The sequence below is a fragment of the Haemorhous mexicanus genome, chromosome Z (genome assembly GCF_027477595.1).
Source record: "Haemorhous mexicanus isolate bHaeMex1 chromosome Z, bHaeMex1.pri, whole genome shotgun sequence".
NCBI lineage: Eukaryota > Metazoa > Chordata > Aves > Passeriformes > Fringillidae > Haemorhous > Haemorhous mexicanus.
In genome coordinates this window covers 82,873,307-82,898,981 of record NC_082381.1, presented here as the reverse complement: position 1 = coordinate 82,898,981, position 25,675 = coordinate 82,873,307, and the positions used below count along the sequence as shown (strand labels likewise).

Here is a 25,675-nt window from a genome sequence, read left to right as displayed (position 1 = left end):
TGTCTTGAAAAACAAGTCTACTCCAGCCCTGGCCCTCTGTCCTATAAAAAGTCAACTCCTGTCATCCAAGAGAATGTCTTTGAATAATGAATCCTGAAAACAGCCAAGAATTCATAGCAAAGCCTATCTAGCTTTCCCAGATGCCAGACTTCCAGGTTCAGATTTAGTCAAGACTTTTGAGAAGCTCAGGTAAAGAAATAGGAAGTGGAAAGCTTCATTATTATTGCTTGTTGTGGCTAGAGGTACAGAGAACTAGTCAGCTAGCAGCAGAAAATTGACAGCTTTTCAAATCCCCTCTAAAAAAATTGAAGGTGCTTTGCAGGTTTGTTTTTTTTTTGGGTTTTTTTTTTGTTGTTGTTGTTGTTTTTGGGGTTTTTTTTTTTGGGTTTTTTTTTTTTTTGGTTTGGTGGTTTATTCCAGTGTTGTCTTCTTTTTTACTCTGTGTGTTTTGCTATTTCCACTTTGGCTGTCCTATAGTAAAAGAAATTATTATTCTTGAAGACCAAACCTTCAGATAACAGCAAAGTAGGGGAAATATTTCCATCAAGAAAACAGGAAAAAAAGGAAATGCCTTCATCTCCCAAGATAATGCCATACATGATGAATGCACCTCTTGATCACAATAAAGTGTTTAATTCATGTAAAATTACAAAGGCATGAAAATGAGCAGAATTTCTTTTGAAGTCAAGACAGTTTACGTCATCTTGGTGGTCATTTCTCAGGGAGGCAACCCTGAGTTTATTAATAATGAAGCTGAGAACCTAGAGGGAAGGCTCTTTTTGTGGGTGGCTTTTTTTCTTTTTTTTTTTTCTTTCCTCTTTTTTTAAATTTCTTGGAAGAAACAACCTAAATTACTTGGAGTATGAAGTCTTCTGGCACCTAGAAACACTGGCATCCCTTGAAATAGCCATAAAATTCCTATCTGCTCAAATAAATTCTTGCCCCAGTCATTTCCTTTAATCACCAGGATAATTTTCTCTCAGCCTACATCAATCAGGAGGTTGAAACCCTGTCCCTACTATGGTCCACATGTTTCCTCATAGCCTTTACCCACTGACAGCAGCAGTTGCAATATTACAAAAGTTTGGTCTATTCCGTGTGGTGGGGTATTTTCTGAGACAAAATTGTGGCAATAGTATGATATGAGTGTCTGAGATACCATAGATTTTCTGAAATCTTGGTTTGTGGCTTGCATGTCTGCAGAACTCAAGTTTTGAGTTTAGTGCAGGCACAAGTGGTGTCAGGGAGAGATTTGCATTAAAAGAGACAGCATTCACTATGAGAGACAACAGTGTGTTGTCTAAAGACATAAAAAGTAAGTGGGAAGGAGTATTCGTCACTGAAAGGAGGACAGGAACACAGTTTTTGGACAGGAGCAGCAGTGGTCCAGTGGTTAAATGAATGCAGCTTTTCCTCTGCAAGTCTTCAGTGGCACTTAGCAGACTCCATTGGTAAAGTAGAAAAATTATGGATATATTTAGTAATAACTCAATGATTTCAGTGCCTAAGTTTGCAAAAGATCACTCCAGAGCTTCATTACACACCTAGGAAGAAATTGCAGGAGTTCTTGGTCCCATACTCTTCTTTTTCCCCATATTAAAGATGCATAATATTTCCACACTAGAGAAGAAATGCCTGGGATGAGACCCATCTGTCCTAAACTTGAAGGCCAAAAGAGAGACATCAAAGTCTCGACTAGTTATGCTAGTCTCCCTTTATGGTCAGTGGAGAGAAATAATCCTCTTTTGAGAGTGATTAATCACATCCTGAGATACACACCTCAGTTAACCCAACTGTGTGTTTCCAGGGCTTGCTGCTTCTTTCCATTAACTGCAAACAGAAAGCCCCCACTGTCTGAAGGCAGATGTCTTAGTGAAAGTGAAATTCTTGTTATCTTGCACCCACCTGAGATGTCCCCACAACCTGACCCCTTCAGATACTGGTTTTTTAGTATTTTAAAATGTCTTCTCCACCAACCACTCATCCCAAATAGTACCAGTATTTATGCTTTGAAATGGCATTGAAGTGAGATAACCTATATTTATAAAAAACAAATCACATTTGAGAAGTGTCTCACCCACCAACACAGGGTGAGCAGCAGATGAGTCTGAGCAGTCTGAGCAGCAGATGTCCTTGGATAGAAGTTTACACTGGACATTTAGGTGAAGCTATTTCTAATTTCTGTGTGTGTGTGTGTGTGTGTGTGTGTGTACGTCTGTAATAGCAGATATGACAATGAGGTGTGTACGGGAAGAATGGGTGAACTTTACCATTTCATCCAAGCATTGTGTGCTACAGTAAATATCAGAGATAATGATATTGACTTTAAGGTATTGCAGCTTCAAATGTCAGTTCTACTCTATCTAACACTCCTTCGGATTTGATTTACATCTCTTCCTCCCACCTCAAAAGCTGCAAAAGGAGCATGTTGGAAAGAAGGACTCTGCACGGACACACTTTGTCTCTGTTTTCTGGCTCTTCTTTTTACAAATTTTATTGTAGATTTTTGACCAGGGCTGAAGAACTAACTCCACAGCCCTTTTATCTAATGCTTTAATTCTGATTGTAAATAACTGTGCTTCAGGCTCAGGGGTAAATCAAATGGATGAAATATCATCAGCCTCGAAAGTGAGTTCTCTTGCCAGAGGTGCTGCAGCTGAATCAAAAGGTCAAGGAAGTATTAGTGACAGTTTGAACAGAAATTAAACTAGTCCAAAAAACCAAAGAGCTCATAAGAATAACATTTAAACAGCATTTCTTGGTCCTTTACAGGCATTAACTAAGAAATCCTCACTGCACTCCGGTGACATAATGAGAAATATGATGGTGGTATTGATACTGAAGATTCAGTTGCACAATGCAATTAAATCTGCACCCTATAATTGAGCATAAATCCTATATTTTTGATCCTTAGAAATTGCAAAATATTGACTTAGAACTCAAAGTGGGCAGGAAACAGATTTTCCATCCAGCAAAAACTTTGCTTCTTTCTGAGCCTTGATAAGAGAAGCTTCAAACCAGCTAATTTGCAGGAAGGGAACAGCACAGAAAGAGCCCAAATGCTTGATTCAGTGAAGGTATTTTGCTTTAATAGTCCTAAAGTGCTTAATTTTCTTTTCAGGTCCTTGGTTCTATTCTATCTTTTAGAATACTGTCGCAGCATATCATTCACTGTGTAGGATCAAGTGAAGGTTTCTAAGGAGGCCAGTTCAACAGAGGTCACTTTTCCAAAGATCCTGGAAGGAAGCAATACCAAAGAACTTCCCCAGTTATGGTATTAAGCTTCCTAAATGCTTTAGGTCACTTTACTGTAAAACCTTTTCTTTCAGCTTTTTCTTCTAACACTCTCACCCTCATGCTGTATGGTAAAGTTTTTCCATTTTAAGTATTGTGTGTTTATAGGAAAAGGAAATTGCCTTGATAAGCTCTGTGATTTTAGGGAAACACTATTCTAACTAGTAGAGACAGAGGCATCTCTATATCTCAAGGATGAAGGTACTGAAAGACTGTATTTTTCTTAAAGGATGATTAAAAGGACAAGAAATAAATTCAAAAATGGAAGAAAAAAGTTGTCTATGAAGGAAGGAGTTATTTAAGATGATCTATGGGGTCATAACTAAGAATAATAGGATAAAATTAGGCAAATAAAAACTCACAACATATATCAAGTGAAGTATATCAAGCCCTGGGCTCCCAAAGGAAAGGGTGGAAAATCCAAAGCTGAGAAGACCTAGAGGCACATTGAGCGAAATGGGAAAACATATGCAGGAAAGAACATTCAGACACTGGCAATAGAAATGGCTGGATGACCTACAAAAAAATAAGTCTTTTTCTTACTCCTGGTCCTGGCAATTACTGTCCTATAAATCTAACTTCTCTCCCCATTAAAATAATGGAATATAAAGACAGAGAAAATATCATGAAACTTCTAGAGGACAATGGGATCGTGAGCCGTAAGGAAGATGGGGTTGAGAATTAATGACATCAGTGTAAAGACAAAGCAGAGGGAAGGTTATGTGATAAGATTTTAGTAATAAGTTTGATAGAGTGCATCTTGAAAATCTTGAACCCAAAAGGTCATTTAGATGCCTAAGATACCACCACTTCCTTGTTAAGGCTGTCTCTGAGAGAAGGTGATGATAAACAGCAGAGTTTCTAATGATGGAGACTGGTCTGAAAGTGCTTTGCAGTGCCTTTTCCCTTGTGGTATCTTCATTCCTGATGCAGAAAAGAATCAGCATGATAATGATGTTTCCTACTAACAGGAAGTTAATCTTAGTCCTAAATGCCTGTCATGCCAAAGAAATGCTTCCAAGGAACGTATCCAGATTTGCAGTACTATTTGTTTGAGGGAATAGTATTTCAAAATTTTTCATTTTTAGGCTTCTCACACTTTGAATTATTCTGGACAATGCTAGTCAGACCTGCTGGTAATATCCTTCTGTAATTTAGAGGAATGTAGTTTTTCATATTTTGTTGCGTGGTCTTTTTTTTCTTTTCAATTAGAAAAAATGAAGCACAAAGAGGTCATTTCTATTAAATATACTGAGGTTGTTATAGCTGGGAGCAGGCAGCCTGACTTTCAGGGCCCTTAAGGACTTTTGAGATCTCTGCATATCATCACATTGGTGTTCACTGGTATGTGAATAAATAAAGAAATTGGGGTAGGACTTCTCTGACAGTTCACTACAAACCTGAATGGTTGAAACCTCTGCCCAGCACAGTTGTCGAGACTGGTCAGATGTGTGGAATTTTCAGTTTCTTTTCTTTGATTATAAACTTGAGAATTAATTCAAATACAGACATAGAGGGATGAAAATAGGTGTGTTGACTCTCGGTCTTTAAACCAAGTCTTGTGAATTATTTGCCTGTTCTTGTTCTTCCAGAACAATATCTACAACCTCCAGAGAATGCCTTCAGATGCCTAGTATTACCATTTAGTTTTATCTTTTATTGTTTGTTTGTTTGTTTTGTTTTGTTTTCCAGAGCAGCTGTATTTCTAAACATGGCATAATGCACAATATCCCTATATTTTTTCAAAGCTTCCTACAGAAGAGTTCTGATTTTTGGTGTTCTATGTGAGCGAATAGGTTCTTGAGGCTGGACTCTCAGTCTGGCCCTTCCTCTTCTCCCACTTTCATGACTGAGATCCTTCCAAAGGTGGTTTTTGAGACCACAAACTCCTTAGAGGAGAACCTGGTCTTTCCTGCTTATTCTTTACCTGTTGGATTCTCATTGTACCTGAGACCTGGATGTATCTTGTGCCCAAAGTGTAGCTGAAACATCACTGAGAAGAAAAGTTGCAATCCTCCTCTTCAGCCATGACTCCTGTTCCTGATTCCCCATGGATCAGCAGGGAGCATGTTTTAATTTGAGCAGACATTCCTTGCTTTGCTGTGCCACTCTCCCACACTAGCCACTTCCCCGCCTTGGTGGTCTGTGCTGGATTCAGTCTGAAAGGTCAGCTGGAGAGGGGAGGCCAGATGGCCGTGGAGACCCAGCATGTTGGAACACTATGTTTAATTACACACAAATTTACTGCAGCATGTCAGGAGGGATGCAGGGAGCTTGTCCCATGGAAAGGTCATGCATTGTGTGGTGGCTTTACCTAAATTACACTGGGAGGAATGGAAGTGAGACCCTGACCTTGTATAATGAATGTACAGCCAGACCCCAGTGGGCACAGTGCATTCATGTGTTCAATTCTTGCTTCCCCAGATGAAGCAAAAATAAATTTTTTTTACATACTGACTAAAATGCCCCAGATTTTCCTTTTCTTAAGAAGCGCTAGTATTTCAGGTTACAAGACACTACATATATTAGGATGTTAAAATATTTTTTAAAAAAATTTAAAAAAAGAAGCACAACAAAAGAACCCAAAAAGAGGGAATATTTTGGCAATGGAAAGCCATCTAAATATGATATGGAAATATCACCTGAAATAAGCTGGGAAACCAAAGTCCTGAGAAGAATTCAAATAATCAGATGCAGAAATTTCTTCTTTAAGGGTAATTTGATGGGGTTATTTCTCTTTGAACTTTAAATTCTCCAAACTTAATATCCCATATTTATTTTTTTATCTCTTTTGTTGCACAAAAATTGAAGAAACAGCTTATGTTTTTAACTTACGCACTTATTTAGCCTGGTTTCCTTGATTTACTTGTTTGTTTCTGACAGAGGGGAAGATGGAATGAGGGAGGCAGGAGAGTTTTGTTGGCTGTTACTGTTGATCTGAACCTCAGTGGCATTCAATGGTCACCATCACAATGAAGGTCTCACTGTTGTGTGGGTGCTTGTTCCAGCACAGTCCCCACTGAAAAACAGTACAAATAAATGAAACCAGGATTGAGACAGGCAATAAATGAAGAAGGTGGGAGAAATGTGCTTCCCAAGATTACAGTTGATAAGTGACAAGCTGGAAGGGAACTTTGTTGTCCTGATTTCCAGTCTAGTTCTAGTCTTAACACAGGCTTTTTCAAAGGCATGAATATGATGTGAACACTTATCTGGGGAAGGTGCCGATTAGAAATTCTTGTAGGTAACTCACAGTGGTTAGGTTTCAAATTGCATTAAGAGCTTGACATGATTTAACTGCTTCTGCAACTAACCAAGTCTGATGGAGCCTATAGATTTCCTTTTCCTTGGAATGAAAAATCATAGACTGATCTCATTTTATTCAAAGCAGTTGTTTTACTACTGCCTTAAACAATGAGTTTTATATCATTATTTGTCAGTTTGGCCTCCTGGGATATTCCTTTATTTTCCTTAAATGAGAAATGAAGAACAGATAGCAATGGTGACACTTACTAGTGCCATATTTCTGTATCCTACCATCTTACTGGTATTTACTCTGCAGGAGAAGTGACCTGTCATATAAAAATGAAAGTATTCAGGACCAGGAATTTATTTCTGTGTTTTTGAACTTACACATTCTATGAACCATTGTTAAGAACTTAGGTAACTTCATAAAGAGAAGTACTTGTAAATGTACTTGAAGGTAAAATTGCACAAAGAGTTAGAGTGCATTGCACAGTAAGGGAAAATAAAACAAATGGCAATAAATAAATAAATAAATAAATAAAAGCCAATAGATGGTGACTATGTATCCATAGAAAGGTCTCCCTAAGCACCACCACACAGATCAGGGACTGTCAAATCTGGAACTTCAAGAATTTTGGTTGCTTTGAAATAACAGCATTATGGTTTTGGGGTGCAGTTCTGCAATAGGTGAAGGTTGGACTATGTTACTTTGTAAAATGGATGTTTCTTTTTGCTGGGATTTCTTCTGATCCATGTGCTTGATCTCAATTAGTTTTATGGGGGTTTACTATTTTCCTGACCTTCATATTTTAAAAAGTCTGGGGGATTTTCAGCAACTCAAATCAATAGGCTGCATGCCAGTTCAGTGAGAGACAGCATGTTTTCTCATGTAAGCAGAGAAAGGACATGTGCCTATGGTGCTGGCATATGACCAAGACAGATGCATGTTAAGGTGTTGTGAAATGTTATCAAAACAAGCAGAGGTCAAGATGACAGTTCAGAGGCCTCTTTATCAAGCATTATGTATTTATATAATTGACAGCTCTAGCACTGTACAATTTTAATGTTCAGATTGATTCCATCTGACAGAGGAGTCTGATATTCTTGGAGGTTGCTTCAGATCCTGGACTGAAGAGCTCCATGGAGAGGCATCATCTCACCATCTCTCTCCATTTTTGATGAAGTCAAATGGTAGAAAAGCAGTCAAAGCTCTTCATTCTTCAAATACCCTCTGCCTACAACAGCAGTGATGTTGCTGGGCATCTGAACAACTCCACACCATTAAGTGTTCTGGCTAGTCATGGAAATGCTGTTCCTCTAATTTATAGGAGGACTGGGGAGTGGGCAAATAAAATAGGGAGGGACTGGTCCAGAAAGGTTCAGACAGTGCCAAGCATCCAGTACCATGAGTTTTTTCCATCTGTATCTGCATACCAGCAACACACTTGCCAGTGGGTCTCCAGTTTAAACACAGGAAAGGACAGAACACAGCTTCATGGATGCAGGAATTGTGAAATTCTTTCACAATAAGTTGATATGGAGTTCCTTTCCGCTAACTTGTCAGCCCTTGGGTTGGATGTTTGGAAGAAGTCATCAACAGAGAGAAATGGCTGTGTGACATTCGTACGGCCTCTTTCACTTTTGAGATCCCCATGTCCTCCTTCACCTGTCACTGCAGGCACTGTACCCTGAAAAACTCTTTTTCTCTTGAACACAAAGTTTAGTTTCACACCCTTTCTATAAGCTCACAATCATAGGATGGTTTGAGTTGGAAAGGACCTTAAATATCATGCCATTATATGGGCAGGGATGTTACTGCTTCTGCACCAGGTTGCTCATCTGCTGAACTTTTGTTATCACAGTGATTGCACTGATCACTGACAGCCCTTCTCATTCTATTCTAGTCTCTAATCAGAAGTAGTCCTTATACCTTCCTACATGACTGAGGTCACAAGCTAGTGGTGATCTGAATCCATCACCTCCTGCAAGGCTGCCTGGGAGGTTTTTCAGTCTGTAATACACCTTTGTAGTGCTGGTGAGAACTGCCTGAAAGAGATGTCAGTCCTGAATCCAGCTTGCAACAGCCAGGGGTAAATACAGCCAAGTTCTCTGGCTCTTTTCTGGGACTGGCACATTGGGGGGAAAAAAGGAAGGAAGAGATCACCGGTTCCGTATACTACTCTACCATTAAGTTCTGAAAGTTAAAAAAAAAACAAAACACAACCAAAAAAATTCAAAGCTATCAAAGAAAAAGAAAAAGCACAGAAACAACAACACCAAACATGCTCACAGACGTGTGCCCAAAATGCTTCTCCAGCACATAGTCAAAGCTGAAATTAATACTGAGAACTTTTTTTTTTCCTTTTAAACTGAAACCTCCAATAATTGCCCAGTGTTCCTAGGAATGTAAATTACTCTTTTTGGTCTCTATGTGGGAAGCAAGGAGATGAATGGGAGTCTAAATTGGTTTTGCTTCCTGTTCCCTGTAGTGGTTGCAGGATTAGTCCACTGTGCCTCTTTGCCCTTCCATTTCCTTGAAGACATGGGAAAACCTTCATTTTGCCAGGAGTTACTTACTCATTAAAATGAATCAAACAAGCCAGATTGTAGCAGGCATTTGAAAACCTGCTATCTGTCAAGAATTTTAAATTTAAAATTAACATTGAGTCCTCCTTTAAGACAAAAACCTTGACCTTAAGTTGCGTAGTGATTGGCAAGCACTCCCCATCCCCTGACTCGATTAACATTTAAATGCCATTTTGTGTGAATATGAGTAGCGCCTTTGGAACAAACAAATTACTAATGTCTTCCTGCAGGAAAGGAGCATCAGAAGTGTCTTATTAATTTGATGTCTAATTGAAAATCCCTTCCTTGATCTGGAGAGGTCTATGTGGCCTAGGAGAAAAAGATATGGGGTATTTTTTGCCCCTTCAGATGATATCTCCATTAGCTTAACCTTCCTTTATTTGTTCTTCTATGGATGCTTTGCAGTGGGACAAAGAGAAATGCAGGAGAAAACTTGTCTTGTATGAAGAAATGTATGTTTTGTGTCTGAATCTTCTGGAAATGAGCAATTAGGAACAACTTATGACCATTAAACTTCAGAACCTGTAGTACAGCACCCAGCTGCTGTACAAGTGAAAAAAGAAAGCTATTGAGAAATACAAGTTTCTCAAGCAAATTAGCAAAAAACCATCAAAGATGGAAGCCAAACTCAGAAATTCTGGGTTTTTGGACTATTGAGCTGTTGGGGTACTGATGTTTTAGGACATACACTTTGGAGCCCTAACCACCATGTGCTCAGCTCATCTGTGTTTGTTGGATCTCACACAGCTCTTGTAGTCAGTGCAGGTTAAAGTCTAAATAGAATCACAGAACTATTAAGGTTTGAAAACAACCCTGAAGACTGTAAAGTCCAATCTTTCACCACGTACCACTATTCCCACTAAACTATATCATGACATGCCATGTCTGCTCATTTTTTTAACACTTCTAGGGATGGTCTCTCTATGACTTTTCCTGGTGCCCTTATTCCAATAATAAATATGCCTTGTTGGTGAGTACACATTAGAGGTGTCCCCATCCTCCATTACCCACAGAGAAGTTTCACAACAAATTTGAAGGTTAACCTATCAGTGATGTGCTCCTGTTTTGCATTTCAACAAAATATCTGAGGCCTGTGCTGTTGGCAGGGGAAAGTATAGGAGGGAATGCTTCACCAGCCAGCACATTTATCTGCCAGCACTAATTGTGCAAATGGGGAAAAATTTGTAAGATGCAAAGGTGCCGTTCAGAGAACAGCAGAATTTGCTGCTATATCAGATAAATAAATATGCATATGCAAATTAGAAATGGGCTGCTTTTTTTCTATTTTTTTTCCTAGGATAATGCCCGCCATCTCCTTCAAATTATGTCAATTTGACATTGTAAATTTGCAAGGTACACACAGGAATCTTGATACACCAAGCCTAGCGCTCGTTCTGTTTCAAGTGTTTTTCCCCCCATCTCATTAACTCCGTCAGTTAATTCTTGTTCAGACACTTTGCCATGTTCTATATTTAAATTTTGAATAAGAAAAGATGAGATTTTATTTAATTACTCCCTTGTCCCACCTTTTCTCACTAGAATTCCCATTACAGTCTGTCTATACACTCTCACTACGCATCATCTCTAGCTACAGAGATTTATTTTTTTTTTTACCTATGCATGAGCTAATCAGCATGGTCTTCTGTTGAGGTCAGTAGAGAGAAATACACTCTTTTATGATGTGATTCCTCTCTTCCTAATGTTGAAATCTAAAATCAGTCAAATGAATTGTGTCCCAAAAGAACACATTTCTCTTTGTTGATTATAGAGAATATCAAATGTGACTCACTCAGATGAAGTAATCTGTGTTCAATGACCACATCTGGCTGGATAAACTTAAACTCATTCCATCCCCCTGCAGGAGAAATGTTCTTGAGGTACCAAACCCAAAATATTATCTCCTACTCCTGAGCAGCATTCAAAACAGAGCTGTGATATTCATGATGTCAAAGATTCCCGCGTGCCTGGAGATTAGTGAAGGTGCAGTTCCATCCATGTGTGAAAAAAAACCCAAAAAACCAAACATACAGGCATTTCCTAGATACTACCTCGGCTTCTGCTTTACCAAGATGGGATGGAGATGTTTTGTTTGAGCTTGTCCTCATTTTGTAAGGATATCAATCAGATTGCGTGGTGACAGCATGATCATCATTTCAGCCTTCAAGTCCACACCCCCTGCCAGTTCAAGGATGCTTTCTCCAAAGAATATTTAATCTGCAGCTATCTTATTCATGGCTCTAAGTAGTAGCATGATGAAAAGCTCCTCCTGACCTAAGTGTTATGCACAAGGCTTAGAAGAAATATGTTCTTACAAGACTTTTAGCTCAGTCAGATTGAAACACTTACTTTTGTACAAAGAGTGCATCACAACTTTACAGGTGTTCAGTCTTTAAACCATAGAATTTTTTTCCCCATGTTAAAAAAATAGCAATAAAAAAAGAAAACATGAACTATATATTGATCTGTGTCCAGCTGGACCATGTGATGTCAAAGTACATGAGAGTTCATCTGCCTGCTTTCAGTAAATGAGTGACTCTTAGTTGCAAGTGCTGAAGAAAATGCTGGTATTTGAGCACTTTGGGGATAGATCTGTCAGCATTTCTACTGTTTTCTTGAAACCTTAGGCATGTTTGTCTGACACAGAGGTGATAAATCAGTGCACAGAGTGCAAGTGACCTGGTCAAAGGTGTTTGGTTAATGCAGTTAATCACCTGTTCTTCATCATGAGGACCTGCAAAAGGTGTTCCTATAAAGTTAGCTTTCTATAAGCTGGATATACATAATATAGATTATTATGGTAAAGGATGCTGACATAGTCTTTTAAGTAAAACATAAAAATAAAGGGCTCTCTAAGTAGGATGCTTTGGAATAAAAGGGGAATTGTGTGGTGAGGTTTATAGTGAGTAAATAACCAATAATATGGCTGTGGACAGCCATGTGCAGAAGGTACCTGCAATCTCAACACTCCTGTAAAAAATGAGCTGGGAGAATGGATCAAGTGATGTAGGATGCAATTTTTCCAATTGTTTCCTGTTATGTATTTCCCCTACATCTGTCTGAGTGAGTATTCAAGATCCTAAATAAAAGGGCTTTCTTTATTTCCCAGGGTGGTTACAACCTAATATACTTTTCATTTACGAAAATGCTCCTTGGCATCTAGGTCTTTCATTTTTCTTCCTGTATTTGTGTGTAACTCTATCAGCAAATGATCTGTTCAAAACTGATGGCATTTTTGAACCCAGGACAGTATTTTATTCCTGTAGCTTGGTCAGCTAGTAGTAAAAAGCTTTGGAACATATCACTGGCTTCCTTTAAAATTTTACCTTTCATCAGTTTCCAAAGGAAAGCGAGAGTAGGCCAGAAGTCTGAGTGGGAAGTATCTTTATGGACTTGGACACTGTAACTTCATCTGTCTGTGGAATAGCCCATTTTGAAAAATTGCCAGTATATGGGGAACAGCAGAAGAAAATACAAAGCAAATCATAAAACAGAACATACTGGTTTTCCACTGTCTTTTCAAGAAATTTTTTTTTGTCCCCCAAAAAATTTTGATAATTTTATTAATGATTCATTTTCAAAAAAAGGGAGAAAGCACGATCTAAATTTTATAATAATATTATAATTATAATATTATATAATTATTATTATAAGATATTATAATATAGTTATAATATCTTCTCTGTAATTGGAAAGTTTCTCATAATTATTTAAGTTTTGTTTACTTTATTTTTATTAAATTTCTTTCACAGAGAGAAATCTGATGGGAAAAAAAATCCCAAACTTTCAGAAAAATAAGGTGGCTCCTATGTTTCTTCAGGTTCAATAAAAAATAAATAAACTTGCTACACTTCCTATCACATGTATTAGCATTGTGATGGCTGGTTGTTCTTAGAAATAACAGAAATTGATAGGTTTTCATGGAAGATGAAAACAAAGTAGTAGTATATGCTGTGAAATAGAGGGCAGAAATCTATGTGCCCACATATCTGCAATGGGAAGAGGATGAAAAATCAGGGAGGGGTTTTGAAATGAGTTTGCTTTTATTCAATCACTTGCCCAGGACCTTTCTTAGTGCTTCAAAAAGCTTTCAATAAAAAACAAATAAAATGCATAATAAAATACGGACTCACAACAAAAATTCAAATGACCATCCCAGTACAAGACCATAAATAAAAGATTCAGCTGGTGAGACATCCACAAAATACATTTTCAAAAGGTTTTTAAACTGATTAAGGAAGTTGACTTCATGTATATTGATACTGGAGGGTACAATTTCCTACAAAGTGCAGGCAGGCAGAGCTTGGTGTATGGAGGGTAACTCAGGATGCAGTTGTGTAAGGCTATAAAACCAGTCCTCCCAACAGGTTGTTCTTAGAAGAAGACTGTCATTAAATCTTAAAGAAAGATTTAGGTATGTGTTCTTCTTCTTTCTTCCTCCTCCATCTATTTTAATTTCAAAAAGTTTTACAATCCTCAGTGTAATAGCTCATCTATCTGCAAAATAAATAGAATTTATTCTGTTCAGCTGAATCATGCAATAATGTAATCAGGAAAGAGTCATAGGCTAACACACACACAACTTGATCGTATTAATTTTTTTTAGAAAACCTAGCTCTACTTACTAAAAAAGACTCTAGCAATCATTTCAACCTACAGCTGGGTCCAAGAACCAAAGATTTTATTCTGTCTTGGCTTTAAATCTATCTGATGTTTTAAAGAAGATTGATTAGACATCTTAAAATCCCTTAAAATGAAAATGTTGCGTTTTTAATGAAGAATAAGGATGGCAATAGAGTATTTCTAGATATTGTTATCCAAAAGTGCCACAATACTGCCAAAATTAATATATTCATAACGCCAGTATAAAAGTATTACTTGTATAAGCAGGTGGGGAGGGTTTAGGTAAGATGTCTATCTCTGTCTCTGTCCTCTTGGTATAAGCAGGTGGGAAGGGTTTAGGTAAGATGTCTATCTCTGTCTCTGTCCTTTTGGTGCAATTTTCCTCCCACACCATCTGGTCTTGCTGTAGTGACAGGTTTGGTCTCCATATTATTAAAAGTCTCATTTTTGGCAGTCACATGGCTGTGTGATAAGGTGAGGTTGCCTTGCTTTCCCTGTTTATCATGGGTCCAGCGTGCAGGATGGATGTAGAAATGCAGTGAAGGCTGCTGACTGCACAGAGGCTGCATTTGAACTGAAAATAATTGGAGTTTAGGAGATTATTTAGGATGAATATAATCGTTCTTGCCTATTTTTGCCCTATGCTCCATCTCTGATGAGAGGAACTTCAGGTGGATGGACCTAGTGTATAATCCAGTAGAACTGGTCTTAGTCCTCAAAAATATTTACTATCATGACACTCCTGTGATGGAAGCATGACTTCCATCACCACAGGAAATGAGCTGAAAGGAAACCTCATGACACTTCATGCCAGATACACACCCACAGAGAAGAGCTGCACACTCCGGGTATGTCAGGATTGCTGAGTGCCCAGAATAAATCACCCAAATCCTCTGATCCAATGTGTCTGCAATTATGTGGTAGAAACAGATGCACGATGGAGACATGATAGCTCTTCAAACACGCTTTTCTACATCCTCATTCCCTTACTGGCTTTTGGTTATTCAGTAAGAGTTTTTGCTATGTGATGTAGCACATGAGGCACTTGCAACCCAAAGATCTCAAAATATGAAATAAGATAGGCACAGAGTGGAGAATTTAAGCATGGGGAGATTAAATGGCTTGCCCACAAGCATCTCAGGAGTCTGCAGCAGAGCCATGGACCTGTTTTCCAGCTCTACCTCTTGCTTCAGTCTATCACTTGCTTTGTTTTCTTGTTTTTATCTTGCCCTTCTTTCCCTGAGGGCAGAGAAATTTCGCAACTCACTGGATCATTTTGTCAAGGGAGATAGATAACTTTCCAGTTCCTCCCTCTGCCCACCCTCTTCCCCCCATTAGCCAATCCAATTATAGAAAATCAAATATCTTGCTAGAGCTGGCCAAATTCAATTACACAGGTACTTCTGGGTAAATTTTGGCAGTGAATAGTTTGCTCGCTTTACCCAGACTTTTCTCTTTAATAAAATGCTCCCAGTTAGCCAATATATCTTGTTATAAAATAAAACAAAACCCCACATATACATGCAACCATAGATAAGCAAAGACATTTTCTTCAGATGCTTTCTGGGTATGGATTTTCAGGTGTCTCCCAGGACCTCTATACCACTCTGGATGTGAACTGTTAAATCCTTTCTCCCTCCAAATGATTAAATGGCAGGATGGGAAGTCCTGCCTCTCAAAGCTGGAGCTCAGCAGTCAAATACCAAAACTGTTTCTGCTCAAAATATGTTACCCTTTCACCAGGGAAAAAAAAAAAAAAACAGCAAAAAGAAACAAACAAAACTAAACAAACATGTCATGTACAAGTATATTTTTAAAATAAGATATTTCATTTGAAAGCTGTAATTTTTTTATTAAAGAGTGTCAAAGCAACACCAGGTGGAAGTTCAAATTACTCATATTCTTATTTATCTCTGCAGGGTTAAACCTTTAAGTTGCATTGCTTGTCTCTTCTGCTTTAAAAGGGGCAATTCATTGCCAGACATGAAGTCCACCTGGGGATCACTACTCAGAGTGGAGAAAGCAGACCTCTGGCAACTACCCTTTAGCTCATTGGAGCAAACCTTTGCCAAAATATTTGGGCACTTCTGTAAAAACTCTGCAAGGCAAAAAACCCCAGAACTATTTTCCTTAGCAGGCAAATTATTGTTTATAAGGTGTTAGAGGTAACCAAATTAACAGTTGCACAAGATAATGGACATATCACTATAACAAAGTGAACCAACCCAAAAAAGTTCTGCCTCAAAGAACAGTACCTCATACTATTTCTTTAGGGATAGACCAATACTAAAACCAGACCAATACTAAAACCTCCACAAACACTTCAAGGTTCTGTGAAATGCAAACAGGAAACATTGGCCCAAATAACCAAAACTCAACTGTCTGGCAATTATACAATATTGTCTAAAAATATTTTGTTGTTTTTTTAAACTTTTTGAAGTTTCATGTGGAGAAATTCTACTGAGATTCTCTCCCTCTGAGTCCTGTGGTTGTATTCTTGACCTTATGCAACTCATCCAGTAAAATGAGACAGTGGACTGGCATTTGGAATGAATCAGAGCTGATGTGTCTCCTTTTCATCTTGGATAACACCTCTTCTTCCTCTCAATAAAACCTTGTATTATTCAAATGGGGTGTAAAGACAGTGGACCAGCCAAGAAACACGCACTTAAGATGTCTGAAATACAGAATGCTAAACATGTCCTCTGGATCCCTTCCAAGCTGGGTTAGTTACTAGACTTGTTTCATAAAGGAAATGGGTGCTAAGTGTGGGAAGTGAAAATACATGGAAGGGCATTTTTCAGGCTGCTTTAGTGTTCACAGCCAGATAACAAAAATATTACTGTTTCCACTAATTCTTCTCAAGTTTTTCTTTTACCTTGTTTCTTCTAAGATGGGGGGAGCTGCTGTGAGCTATTAGACAAGTTTCTCTGTCCTGTTCAAGCAACATCTTCAATTCAGTTAAAGAAAAAATACACACACAAACTACTATTTGAGACCAAAATTTTGACAGTTTAGGAGGAGGAGGGGAAGGAGGAGAATGGGATTAGACTTATATTAGGTAGCAAGAACATCCAGATTTAGTATTGTGAGAATTTGAAAAAAAAAAAAAAAATCCCAGAGCTTCAGAGTGGATAAAAGCTTTCTTGCTTCAGTGCCTAAACCAACTTCTAATTAATGGGGTTTAGGAAGACATTGTCCTTATGAGAATGTTATCCCCATAGCTGCCCACTGAAGGGTGCCCTGCCTGTTGCAGGGAAGCAGATGGTATTGACCACTGTCTGAGACAGGCTATTGAACTAAGACTGACTGTTGATCTGGTCCTCTATGTCTTGGCTTTTTTAATCTAATCTCTTCTAATCTAATCCTAATGCATTTTTCTTGTGTGTCTCAAAAACTCCCAGGTATATACATAAAATCTTTTTTAATAAATTCTCTAATTCCAATTGAAAGTGGCCTTCAGGTCTGAGATACCCTCCCACCTTATCAATCTATAAAATCTTCACCCCAACCAGTGAAGTCATCCACTGCAGGTCTGACACTTTCACCCAGAACAAACAGCTGTTCGCTGTAAGGATCAATTGCAAATACTTTGATTTTGGAGGAAACCCTCCTATGGGTTGGGGGCCATAAGGGGTTGGTTTGTCCTGGAAACGTGCAGGGTGACACACAAACAAGTTTCAGAGTCAAGAAGAGCCATCTGTGATGAGCTTTGGGAGGACACTGCTGACTATAAATGAGCGATCATTCCGTGGGCACAAGATGTAGAGGATTGTCTGTGACTTGTACTCCTGGATATAAATCATGCCATGACTTTTTTTTTTTTTTTCCAACCAGTCAAACAGTCAGTGTTTTGAAGAAGACTTTGTCATATTTAATAGTGCTGTCAACCTTGCAGTTTTGCTGGCCTGTTAATAAGAAATTCCAAAATGACACTATTAACTATTATTCTCCCAGAGCTGAGCAAAGCTAGCCACCACAGATTCTCACTTGAGGTGGAATGAAATACTTCATGGTGCAGAAATGATAAGCTCAATTCACCCCCAGGGTAACTTCAATACATTTGGAAGCCAGTCTGCCACCTGCCTTGACAGCAACAGCTACAGGGGAAGGAATTTGAACCCTTCTGGGCTGATATGGATGTTGAGGCAAACACAGGTTGAAGTTCTTCCCAAAGTAAATCATTTATATTCTATATAATGCTGGTGCTTTTTTTTTTTTTTTTTTTTTTTTTCGTTTTTTCTCTGGGTGCCATCTCAGTGTGAAGATAAACAGAGCTGGCAGGAAATATCCTCTCAAAACAGAGGGAAAAAAGCCTTAAGGAACTTGATAGATAAATTTGTACTTATATTTCCCCACTCTGCTGAGAGATTTATCCTGCAATAAAAGTTATGCCAGAAGCTCAGACAGACAAGTCCAGATTAATGCCAAACTCCTGCCAGAATCACTAAATGATCTGCATGGTCAGAATCTACTTTCCAATATGTGAGAAATGATTGCCCTGACACATGATTTAGTTTTAAGATTTCCTTCTAACAAGTTGTAGCAATGAGTTGGTGGGTGTTTGCCCTGTGCATACAGTCAGCTTCTATTGTGTTTTGGTGTGCACTTTCACCCTCTTAAGCAGGTCATCCTCCAATAGAGGAAAAAAGGAAAATAAAAAATTCCCATCTGTCCAGATGGTCCAAACAAGCAGCTCACAGGTGGTTGGAGTCAAAAAGGTTAGAGCTGTTGATTTTGTTAATCCATTCACTCACAAACAGATATTCCTCTCCTTCAAACTCTTTTATTTCAGTCTTTTGGTGTAGGTAGTTTGACCTTACATGGAGGACAAAAAGTGTCTGTTGAAAGATAAGGATGTTTTCAGAGTCATAGGCACCTGAACAACTGATTTCAACTTCTATGGGGTCTTTCCTGATGCCAGCTTTAATTTTTATTCATCACGGTGTTGACTTGGTTAATTGTGCATTGAAAACAGCACCATTTGCACCATTAACATTGGGCTGATCTGTTCTATCAACAGAGGAACAGAGCCCAAATTGATGCAAAACCCCTTGCAGCTTAAACTTGTCATGTGAGATCTGGTTCCAAAAGAGATTATCCACAGTTTCAAAGAAAAAAGGTGCAAAAAAGAAAAGAATGTTTTTCCCCTTTGCAGAAACACAAAGTGATCTGCAATAGCAATAATAAGTAGAAAAAAGGTAGGAGAGTGGAATTTTTCTACTGTTCAGATATTTCAACAAATGTTTGATCCAGCATTCACTGAAGTCAGCAGGATTCTTTCCATTCCCTCCCTCTTCCAATTGCAGCATCATTAGCCACATTACTTCTAACTGTTGGGCATCTACATCTAATGTTGCCCTCTCAATTGCAGCAAATAAAAATAGAAAATTAGAGAACTCAGCTTTCCATATCAGCACCTGAGGAAGGGGACTGAGCAAAATTTCCACCCAATTACCTTCATGGCCAGATGCACAAGGTTTTGATCACCTTTCGTTCAGTTTGGGAAGCATTATTTGCTGTGCAGCGTTTTCCAGGTGATGTTGTAAATGATAGATCCTCATAGGCAAGGTACATCATATATGGATGTTGGTCCTGAAGCTGCAGTCTTTGCACTTCCCATTTTTTGCCACTTCACATTTGTAAAATTAACATTGCATTAACATAGGGATGGGGTGCTTAATATGGGTGTGCAGTTGTTTGCAAATCAGTTTGCAAAGCATTTTGGGATCCTTCTGGATGAAAGGTACCATATAAGTGTCAATCATTATTACTATCATTATTATCATTATTATCATTATAAGTTCACAAGGAGACAAACAACCACGATGGAATAACACTGGGGGCAGATTTTTTCAAAGCCAGAGTGGAGATTTGGGCTGCATATGGGTGCAGTGAATCCACAGTTAATGGCAGTTCTAATAGATTACCCAGCAAGGGGAGCTTTGGCCTTGTGAAAGGATAGGTACTGTCAGAGCTACAACTCCAGTCCTTAAAGCAGCACATCTAGGAAATGCCAGGGAATTTCAGCTTCTTTTCCTGCTGTGAAAGATGATTCATATCAGGACATGTAGTGGGGGATGTTGGGGGAATTGAGGGAGGAAGATTTGTGGGAGCCCTGTAAGGTGGCAGCTGTATTGGGATTTGCAGCAGCTTCTGAACATGTAGCATGATGTGCATATTGCAGGATAGCGCTAGAGAAGCTCATCCTCTCCATAATTCTGTGCAAATTCATCTCGGAGCAAAACCTTTCATCTGGGGAGGAGAGAAAAAGAAATCAAGAAGTGTCTCTGGCATTTTGAGAGGTAGAATGTGTGTCAGAAGAGAAAACTGTTTTCTGGACTTTCATAAAGAGGTTGTATTCATAACCACCAAATATAACTAATCTTCTGGTTTAGCATCTCCTGTCCTCACCATGGTTCTGCAAGGGGTTATGGCCCTTCTCATCTCTACAAACAAAAATTCTTGTTTGGATGAACTTTAAATTAACTCAATTTCTGGGGCCTTTCCTACTTAAGACTGGGGGTTTAGTGGTGTGGATTTATAGGTTAGGTTTTTTTCTGCTTGTTTTGGTGCTTATTTTGCCAATGGATAGATTCTCAAGCATTTAAATTGAGACATTTATGAGGACTCTACAGCAGAGGGATATCTGTTGTGGAACCATGCCCCAAGTTATGTATAGAAATATAGCCCTGGATTGTTAATACATCTTTAGATGGCACAGGTTCTGCTTTTAATATTGCAATTTCATATCACTGTCTTCATTTTTTCTTGGGGAGGCTAAAAGCCAAGTGTTTGGCTCAAATCAGACATGACATTTTAAAACATAATTATAAAGTAATTGACTGAAACCAGAAGTTACTGTTAGCAGGTTGCATGGCTGAAGTATATAAAGCATATCTCATGATGCAACAGTCCCTAAAACTATACCAGAACTGGATCTGGTATATCAGAGCATGGTTTTGACAACACCAACAGAAACAGCTACTGTCCTAATATGTTAGTATTCAGGCACTTACTTCCAAATAAAATTAACCCTCGATCTGGATTTTAAAACCCCTAATTTTAGTCTAGTTTCTTAAGAAACATAATTTATGCAATCAGCCTCTTTGTGTTGCTGTCCATCTGTTCCTCCTCCTCAGGAACTGTGCAACCACTGAAATTTGACTGATCTGTGGTGTGTTTGGGGTCCCTAGGTCTTGGATACTGAAGTGGAGCTAAAGCAGCCTGAAGTGAGCTGAAGTGGAGGTGGAGTGAAGCAGCACAAAATTTGTCCCTTCTGAGCGGCTTGGCTTGCTTCTTAGTTTAAAGGACAGACACATCATGTTATATTCCATGTGATAATGAAAAGGCAGATGCTACAAATATCCTGCTGCTTTACCGGGCAGGAGCATTCCAGACTATATTCCTCACAGACTGCATTACAGAATGACAATTTAGCCTTGATTTACATCCATGTGGCTCATGCCACAGGTCATGGGCATGAGCCACATGGATGTAAATCAAGGCTAAATTGAGGGCACTGACCCATTTCCTCAGTTTACCAGGAAATTCCTGTCCCTTTCACTAAATCAGGAGACATTTAGACCCATATGGATACCATACAGTCAAAAGAAAGGGAAAGGACAAAATAACCTTTATTCATGGTATTTTTTGTGATAATCCACCTGTCCACATTATTATTGTCTTGTAATTAGGGTGAAAGACACTTGAGACAGCAATTCTCTTTTCTTTGTTTTCTTTATGGTCGTGATTATAAGTGGGCTTTGGTTCATGTCTGCATCTTTATGTGCTCTTTTGATTAAAATAATTCAGATTTTTTTTTTAACTAGGCTCAATTAACCCTCTGTCCCTTCGTTTTCCAATTTGTAAGAGAGAGCTAATAAATATGCCCCATTTACAGAAATGTTATTCAAAATTAACATTTTTACAACTGATTTGCAGAGAAAAACCCTTTGTAAGTGCAGAACAATTATTGAAGATGAATTTACAGATATATGATGACAGACAACTGTTCCTGAAAATCCAAGTGCAAATCTTAAACACAACTATTTAGCACTAGCATACTTCTCTAGTAAGCCTTATGGATTAAGGGACCAAAAGGGATTTGGATTTGGAATAGATCAAGTCCCTCCAAGATTTCTATTGGCCATGTATTTCCAAAATAATCCCACTATCATCACAGTGTTTTCATGTTCAGCTTTAAAAACAACATTTGATTTCTCATCTCTTCAAAGGTTCCTGGACTCCTAAGTTGTTGATTACAATTCAGATGTTAATTGAGGAACTGGAGAATGAGTGTGGGTTGTTGTTTTTGGTTTTTGGTTGTTTTTTTTTTTTCCTGCAGCGGAATTTTTTTGCTGGAGAAATGAGGTGGCAAAGGATGTTTTTGACAAATAGATGCCAATTTAATGCTGTTACGTACACTATTCCTACTTTCCCCTGCAGGGGCTTCCTTTTACAGTCCCACAATGTGCTAGTTTCCAGAGGCTATGCCTCTGATTATCTCAAAGTTGACAGCATTTCAAACAGTCAGCAACCCTGTTTTAAAAGAAGGTGTGGTGATTGGTTGAAAAAGACAGCCTGAAGGCCTCCTGATCCAGGAAGCCACTTACACATATGACATCTTCCCCATACCCTTACTTCTTCAGATCGACTCAATACCAGTTTCTGCCATGATAGTGCCCTCGGGAAATCAAACAATTAATAATGGCTGAGAAAAATGCAAAGTTAATTGATGCTTGTTCTATTCCTCAATGAAAATTGTGGTTGCCCATGATAGATCTGCAATAGTATTTCTCTTCCTGTGCCTTCCCTTTTGGCACTGCTGAGTCTTTGGGTCAGAAAGTGATTCTCATATGCATTTGTTAAGTTTCTGGTCTAAATTAACATTTCTGTTGGGAAAACAAGAATTTTCTCCCCAATGTATAATTATTTTTTTTTCTTCATATCTTGAACATGCCTTGTAGAAAATTAAAGTTGATTTAAAGATTTTAGGACTCAGAGAGTTGACTCAATCAAAACAAACCATGCTGTAATTTTAGACTTATTTGTCTAATGTGGTATTCTGTGATGTCTTCACATCCTAAACTAAAATGACCTCTGCCATCAGATATTTTTTCTTCTGCAAGGTAATAATAAAGGGCAACAAATTTTCCTGACTTTCCTTTTAGAAGCTACATATACAGCATATTTAAATCCTATTCTGAAAAAAAACTTTCAACTCTCTTTTTTTTTTTAACCCTTCCAGAACCTTCACATTTTATCAGTATCCAGTTTGTAAAACAGGCAGTTGAAAAATGCACTGTTTTGATTTAACATCCTCACTAAAGCCCAATGGATAAGTCACATTTGTTGCCTTTTCCTCATTAAGCCTTTGCTCCTGGCACTCGCAATCCTCTTGGTCCAGGAAATCACAGAGGGAATTTGCCATGCTGGCAGTACAACCTGAATTCTTCATGTGTGTTGCTGCCCTTGTGTTCTGGATATATATGCACTCTTGCTTTCTTCCTGTTATAGTTGTGAGGCCGCACTTGGGGAAAGGAGGGAAGGTGAATGCAGGACCTTCAGGAAGAAAGGAGCATTTGAAGGAGCGGAACGTGGAGACAGGATGTTCCAAGCATAACAGAGACATAAAAAGGAATGAAACATCATTTTGGACAAGCAGAAAAAGGGAGAGGAGACAAAAATGTTGAGTCGTTGGCAAGCACTAAATCAAAGAGGGGGGCCTTGAAGTCAAGGGCAATGCCTTCCATTATATCAATACAATTAATGGCATCCTTATGTTCAGTTATTTGCATTAACAGCAAAGTTAATGCCGGCAAAGATCAATGCTGAGATTAGTGATGTCCAAATCAACATGCTTTTAAGCAAATTATTTCCACTGTCTGAGTCCCTCTCCTAGTTAGTAGCATGAATCTTTGGGGGTGTCTGCAGCTCCATCAGCAGATGCCTCTTAAGGGCTGCTGTCTCTTAAATATAGTCCTCCTAACATTCGTACCACTTGCACAGTAAGCAGGAATATCAGGTCAATAGATCCACTCAATGTGGATGTCCTGTACATCACCAACAATGGCCAGAAGCAAAATGTTCCTTTTGCATTAGTGATTAATATTCCTATTATTATTAAGAATATTTTAATTTCCTTTTCTCTTTGATCCTCTCCCACACAATCTGATTATTGTGCTTATTCCTTCTAAAAAAAAAAAAAAAAAAAAAGAGCCTGTTGTCTTGGAACATTAAACCCAAACAAATAAATCATACCAAATCCCATGAACCACCTCTACCCTTGTTGCAAATGCAAAGTAATCAGGCAGTTGTGGTCAATGGCAACTCTATAATATGATGACGATGTTCTTCCTGCCAAGAGGAGGCCTGAAAGCTTAAGACTTTCAAAAGCAGATTCAAAAAGATGCCTTTGGCTAGGAGCTGGTGGGAACAAAACTACATCTGTGTATCTCAAAGTACCCCAAAACCTCTTAAAGAAAATATCCTTGACAGTGGTGACCCAAAATATTCTGCATTATTACTCACTCTTACATACTTGGCTGAGTGTTGATCCCTATTCAGCTATTCCTATGTAGGCCTCTCTGCCTTTGGGCCTTCTCATAGAGCTCAGAAATTCTGCAGCTTTGGTTCTGCCCCTACATTTGGAGCTGACAGACACCGCGTGCCTTTTGGCGCTTTGAACGCGTGCGATCGCCAGCCACGGTGCTCTCCGCAGCTCCGCCGAGACACACCCACATCACTCCACCTAGCTGCTGGCAGCTCTGGGCTGGAAACATCTTGGAAAGAACTGATCAAAGCAATTTAGATAACGTTTTTCTACTGAAAATTCTTGTTTCAAAAAAAAAAGCTTTTTTTAAAATTTTTCTTCTGAGAGAAATCATCAGGGAAGTCTCTTAGATTCAGGCTTGAATTTCTTTTGAAAATTAGTGACAGCGGGAGAGAGAGGACTCTGGATTAGCAAGCTTTCCAAAAGTTATCAAAAAAAATTCCTTTTTTGCTGATCAGTCAGTTATTCTCTAGCATTTCCTTTTCTATTTTTTTTTAATCATTGCAATAAATCTGTGTACTTTGGGAGTCAAATTTTCAGTTTGCTAACAACAAGTTAGAAAATTGGAGAGGATTCTATAAGAAATATCTTTTTAAAATACCATTCTGTTGGAAGACATGAATTCAAATTAATCTTAAGGGCAGACCATTGGCAAGATAGTTCTGCTGGTAATAGTAGAACAAGGTTTTGATGATATAGTAAAGATATGAAAAATATACACAGAGTCCTGAGACTGTGTATGAATGGAGCAGTAGAGGTATCAGTAGCAATGGCATCAGCATGCTTTCTGATGGCTGGATAGGCAGGTGGGCCATGATGTGCAATATTTTTGGTTATCAGTTAGTATTGGATAAGCATTTCACAAAAATATCCTCTATAATTAAATACTGTGGCTCTGGCACCTTGAAGAATTGTACAACCTACTTGGATCCTAATTTATTTTGATTTCTAGAGATCCTGTCACCTCCCTCATGAAACAGCAATGTTTTCCACACTACACATGGTATTTTGTGACACTAAGACATAGTGTCAGATAAGCAATGTGCTTCCTTGCCACCCTTTTCCTTCCTGATAGCCCCCAGTCCTTGCTAGGCTATTAAGGAAAGCCAGGGAAAGGTGAAGGGAACGTCTTTGGGCCCTGGTTTAATTCAGAGCACCTGCTGTCTTCCTGGGTGCCAGAATTGTATAGCCTTGTTGGGAGCCAGGATGTAATAGCTGTGCCTGATAAATAGCAGCACTAAACGTGCTACAGCAAAGGTTTTCTGTACTATAATAATTGTAGGCGCTGACTTGGTGCAATATATCTTTGCCAGCGTGTAGTGACAGAATAAATAGCTGTTTTTAACTATAGGATCAGGAAAAGCTAATGCCGTG

At 38.6% G+C, this 25,675-nt stretch overlaps 1 protein-coding gene and 1 long non-coding RNA gene across 14 annotated transcripts in view; one reads left to right on the top strand and one right to left on the bottom strand.

Annotated features, from left to right (window-relative positions):
* The window catches only part of CELF4 (CUGBP Elav-like family member 4), a 696,270-nt gene that overhangs the window by 287,651 nt on the left and 382,944 nt on the right, over positions 1–25,675 (top strand). The gene's annotated exons all lie outside the window — the stretch shown is intronic.
* LOC132341864 (uncharacterized) overlaps positions 18,029–25,675 on the bottom strand; it is a 32,093-nt gene continuing 24,446 nt past the window's right edge. Inside the window, exon 4 of the long non-coding RNA XR_009490338.1 lies at positions 18,029–20,001. This is a non-coding gene — a long non-coding RNA (uncharacterized LOC132341864). The remainder of the gene's footprint in view (positions 20,002–25,675) is intronic.